Genomic DNA, 6000 nt, shown 5'->3' on the forward strand with positions numbered 1-6000 from the left:
ACCAGCTTTGATGTGTTGAAATTTTCCTATGCAATTGAAAAACGTTATTTTTCGCATTTTCTTAAAAATAAGACTATCTTACGTGGCTTAATGTCTGGGTCAATATATTTATCAAAATTAAACCACATTACACTGGGCCGTTATGTATGATGACATAAACGTACAGTTAGATATCTTGATCTTGATGTTATGCTGTTTTTCTAACAGTCAGTTGAATATTCATGTCTGAAAAGTCGCCGAAATTTTTGATGTTAATGTTATTAGATTTTTTGACAAGTTGTCAAATTCCAGTAAGAGTAATAGTAGCAAATAGTCAATAATTGTATATTAAATAAATATTACACAGTGATCACTAAATGTGTTAAAGTTCATAAAGTCTTTTTTTTACAAAAATAATCAGTCAGCTCAAATGTAGACATCTGTGTTCGAATGCGTGTACGAGTAATTGTCTGAAATACGACGTTACCAATGTTATGTTTATTATAAACATCTTTTTATAGAAATGCTTATTTGTGTTTTATTGCACAATTGTCACTAGGTTTTCTTTTTTAAAACTCTCCAAACAATAGAAAAACGTCATTTTATTCGTTATTTCTTATTAATAGTACTGTTTTACGTGGCTACATTTTTGGGTTAATATGTTTATCAAAATTAAACCATATTACAGTGTGCCGTTATATAAGATAACATAAATGTCCAGTTAAATATCTTGATCTTAATGTAATGCTGTTTTTCTAACAGTCAGTCGAATATTCATGTCTGAAAAGTCGCCGAAATTTTTGCGTCTTATTTTTTAAGAGTATTCTTTAAGTTTTGAAATTCTAGTGAAATTAATAATTACTAATCGTAAATAATTGTATATTAATGAAGTAAGTTATAAATGAACAATAGAAAACAGTGTATACTAAATTTGTTTGAGGTTTATCTCGTGTTTACAAAAATAATCAATATCCGCGAATGCAGATTCATGTGTTCGAATGCATTTACGACTTCTTGTCTAAAAAATACGTAACCAATTGTATGTTCCTTTATAGCATCTATTGATAGCAGTGCCTATATTTTTTTTGGCATAATTTGTCACCAGCTTTGATGTGTTGAAATTTTCCTATGCAATTGAAAAACGTTATTTTTTCGCATTTTCTTAAAAATAAGACTATCTTACGTGGCTTTATGTCTGGGTCAATATATTTATCAAAATTAAACCACATTACACTGGGCCGTTATGTATGATGACATAAACGTACAGTTAGATATCTTGATCTTGATGTAATGCTGTTTTTCTAACAGTCAGTTGAATATTCATGTCTGAAAAGTCGCCGAAATTTTTGATGTTAATGTTATTAGATTTTTTGACAAGTTGTCAAATTCCAGTAAGAGTAATAGTAGCAAATAGTCAATAATTGTATATTAAATAAATATTACACAGTGATCACTAAATGTGTTAAAGTTCATAAAGTCTTTTTTTTACAAAAATAATCAGTCAGCTCAAATGTAGACATCTGTGTTCGAATGCGTGTACGAGTAATTGTCTGAAATACGACGTTACCAATGTTATGTTTATTATAAACATCTTTTTATAGAAATGCTTATTTGTGTTTTATTGCACAATTGTCACTAGGTTTTTCTTTTTTAAAACTCTCCAAACAATAGAAAAACGTCATTTTATTCGTTATTTCTTATTAATAGTACTGTTTTACGTTGCTACATTTTTGGGTTAATATGTTTATCAAAATTAAACCATATTACAGTGTGCCGTTATATAAGATAACATAAATGTCCAGTTAAATATCTTGATCTTAATGTAATGCTGTTTTTCTAACAGTCAGTCGAATATTCATGTCTGAAAAGTCGCCGAAATTTTTGCGTCTTATTTTTTAAGAGTATTCTTTAAGTTTTGAATCTCTAGTGAAATTAATAATTACTAATCGTAAATAATTGTATATTAATGAAGTAAGTTATAAATGAACAATAGAAAACAGTGTATACTAAATTTGTTTGAGGTTTATCTCGTGTTTACAAAAATAATCAATATCCGCGAATGCAGATTCATGTGTTCGAATGCATTTACGACTTCTTGTCTAAAAAATACGTAACCAATTGTATGTTCCTTTATAGCATCTATTGATAGCAGTGCCTATATTTTTTTTGGCATAATTTGTCACCAGCTTTGATGTGTTGAAATTTTCCTATGCAATTGAAAAACGTTATTTTTTCGCATTTTCTTAAAAATAAGACTATCTTACGTGGCTTAATGTCTGGGTCAATATATTTATCAAAATTAAACCACATTACACTGGGCCGTTATGTATGATGACATAAACGTACAGTTAGATATCTTGATCTTGATGTAATGCTGTTTTTCTAACAGTCAGTTGAATATTCATGTCTGAAAAGTCGCCGAAATTTTTGATGTTAATGTTATTAGATTTTTTGACAAGTTGTCAAATTCCAGTAAGAGTAATAGTAGCAAATAGTCAATAATTGTATATTAAATAAATATTACACAGTGATCACTAAATGTGTTAAAGTTCATAAAGTCTTTTTTTTACAAAAATAATCAGTCAGCTCAAATGTAGACATCTGTGTTCGAATGCGTGTACGAGTAATTGTCTGAAATACGACGTTACCAATGTTATGTTTATAATAAACATCTTTTTATAGAAGGGCTTATTTGTGTTTTATTGCACAATTGTCACTAGGTTTTTCTTTTTTAAAACTCTCCAAACAATAGAAAAACGTCATTTTATTCGTTATTTCTTATTAATAGTACTGTTTTACGTGGCTACATTTTTGGGTTAATATGTTTATCAAAATTAAACCATATTACAGTGTGCCGTTATATAAGATAACATAAACATGATAAATGTACAGTGAAATACCTTGATCTTGGTGTTAAGCTTTCTTTCTTACAGTCATTCGACTATCCCTGTCTGGAAAAGTTGCCGCAACGTTTGCGTCAAATCTAATGAGAGTATTCCTTAAGCATTAAAATTCTTGTAAAATTAATTATTACAAATCGTCAACAATTGTATATTAATGAAGTAAGTAATCAAAATACAATAGAAACCCGTATATACTAAATTTGTTTCAGATCAATAATTGTTTTACAAAAATAATCAATATCCACGAATGCAGATACATGTGTTCGGATGCCTTAACGACTAATTGTCTGAAATTTTACGTTACCAATTGTATGTTCATTTAAAGTATCTATTAATAGCATTGCCTATATATTTTTGCATAATTTGTCACCAGTTCATATCATTTGTAATTACTCATAAAATAAGCTTTTGTAAATATAACGGAATTTTATGAGACTGTCACCAAAGTCAGAGGGTTACCGCTATGAAACCAGGTTTAATTCACCATTTTCTAAATTTGAACATGCCTGTACCAAGTCAGGAATATGAGTTTTTGTCCATTCGTTTTTGATGCGTTTTGGTATTAGGTTTTGCCATGTGATTATGGAATTTCCAAATTGATTTTCCTCAAAGTTAAGTATTTTTTTGTTATTTTACTTTTAACGTTTAGTAAATATTATTCACAAACCTGAACTACATTCAAGATCGCCGTTATAATAGGAAGACTAAATGTGCAGTTGGTTGTCTTGATAGCGGTGTTTTGCATGTTTATTAACAGTTATTTGAATACCAGTTTACAAAAATTTGTCCAAAATGTATACTTCTGATTTGAAGAAACTATTCCAAGAAATCAAAAAGTATCCTAAAAATAGAAAAAAAAATTGTCAATATTTGTATATGTATGTAGTAAGTTGTAATTGTACAAAAGAAACAGTGTACACTAAAAACATTATCTTTTTTTTTTTGGGGGGGGGGGGGGGGGGGAATAATCAGTTACCTTGGGTGCAGATATATGTGTTCGAATGTTTTTACGACTATTTGTCTGAACTCTTAAATTACCAATGTTTTTCGTATTGAAAGCAATTTTTTATATAACTGTGCTTATTTATGTTTCATTGTACATGTTGTACACTATGTTACTACCTTCGTCTTTTAAACAACTCTCTTAACAATAGCAAACCTTTATTCTATTTGTAATTTTTATAAATAAGACTTTTTTACGTGGCTACGTCTTTGGGTCAAAATGGTTATCAAAATTAAACCACATTACGGGGTGACGTTATATAAAACAATATTAATGTACAGTTAAATATCTTGATGTTCATGTTTTGCTTTTTTTCTAACCGTCAAACGAGTATTCTAGCCTGAAACAATCGCCGAGGTGTTTGCTGTTTATGTTGTTTAATTATTGAGAAATTAAGTTTATAAAGTTTTTTTTTACAAATATTATCAGATGCCGATATATGTATTCAAATGCGTTTACGACTGATTGTCTGAAATATAACGTTGCCAAAACAATGATCATTAAAAGCATCTTTTCATAAGAGTGCCTATGTGTGTTTTATTGCACATTTGTCATTAGCTTTGTCTTTTTAAAAACTTTCCTTACAATAGAAAAATGAGTTTTTATTCGTAAATTCTAAAACATAAAACTGTCTTACTTGACTCTTTACTTAGTCAATATGTTTATAAGAATTCAAACCACACTACACTGGATCGTTATACATGATAACATAAATGTACAGTTAAATATCGTGATCTTCATGTTTTGCTATTTTTCTTACAGTCATTCCAATATACCTGTCTAAAAAGTCGCCGAAATGTTGGCTATTAATGCTGTGAGATTATTTATTGTCATTTCTTATATATAATACACGTTTTGAAATTCTGGTGTCATGAAAAGAAACAAATAGTAAATTGTTGTATATTAATGAAATATTAAACAGTGATCACTTAATTTGATTAAGTTCGTAATTTGTTTTTCTTCACAAAAATAATCAGTAAGCTCAAATGCAGATATTGTGCGGAATATGTTTATGACTGTTTATCTGAAATATTACATCACAACTGTAATGTTTATCAAAAGCATCTTTTTATAGATATTCTTATTTGTGTTTTATTGCACATCTGTCATTAGTTTTGTCTTTTCAAAACCCTCCTAACAGTAGAAAATGTCATTTTTCGCAATTTTTGATAAATAAGACTGTCTTACGTGGCTACTTTTTTTGGTCAATATGTTTCCCAAAATTTAACCACATTATACTCTGCCGTTATATAAGATAGCATAAACATGATAAATGTACAGTGAAATACCTTGATCTTGGTGTTAAGCTTTCTTTCTTACAGTCATTCGACTATCCCTGTCTGGAAAAGTTGCCGCAACGTTTGCGTCAAATCTAATGAGAGTATTCCTTAAGCATTAAAATTCTTGTAAAATTAATTATTACAAATCGTCAACAATTGTATATTAATGAAGCAAGTTATCAAAATACAATAGAAACCCGTATATACTAAATTTGTTTCAGATCAATAATTGTTTTACAAAAATAATCAATATCCACGAATGCAGATACATGAGTTCGAATGCGTTAACGACTTATTGTCTGAAATTGTACGTTACCAATTGTATGTTCATTTAAAGAATCTATTGATAGCAGTGTCTATCTATTTGTTTGACATAATTTGTCACCAGCTTTGATGTGTTGAAAACTTCCCATGCAATTAAAAAACGTCATATTGTTTGCAATTACTTATAAAATAATTGTCACCAAAGTCAGAGGGTTACCGCTATAAAATCAGGTTTAATTCACCATTTTCTACATTTGAAAATGCCTGTACCAAGTCAGGAATATGTGTTCTTGTCTATGCGTTTTGTTATTTGGTTTTGCCATGTGATTATGGACTTTCCAAATTGATTTTCCTCTAAGTTCAGTATTTTTTTTATTTTACTTTTTACGTTTAGAAAATATTATTCACAAACCTAAACTACATACAAGATCGCCGTTATAATAGGAAGACTAAATGTGCAGTTGGTTGTCTTGATCGCGGTGTTTTGCATGTTTACTAACAGTTATTTGAATGTCTGTTTACAAAAATTTGTCCAAGATGTATGGTTCTGATTTTAAGAAACTATTCCAAG

The 6000-nt window shown here is 29.0% G+C and overlaps 1 long non-coding RNA gene across 1 annotated transcript in view; it reads right to left on the reverse strand.

Annotated features, from left to right (window-relative positions):
• LOC134709922 (uncharacterized) overlaps positions 1-3835 on the reverse strand; it is a 66528-nt gene extending 62693 nt beyond the window's left edge. Inside the window, exons 1-2 of the long non-coding RNA XR_010106075.1 lie at positions 3550-3835; positions 2880-2962 (exon numbers count right to left, since the gene is read on the reverse strand). This is a non-coding gene — a long non-coding RNA (uncharacterized LOC134709922). The remainder of the gene's footprint in view (positions 1-2879; positions 2963-3549) is intronic.
• Between the last annotated feature and the right edge of the window lie 2165 nt (positions 3836-6000).

Source organism: Mytilus trossulus, chromosome 1, assembly GCF_036588685.1.
Source record: "Mytilus trossulus isolate FHL-02 chromosome 1, PNRI_Mtr1.1.1.hap1, whole genome shotgun sequence".
NCBI classification, from domain to species: Eukaryota; Metazoa; Mollusca; class Bivalvia; order Mytilida; family Mytilidae; genus Mytilus; species Mytilus trossulus.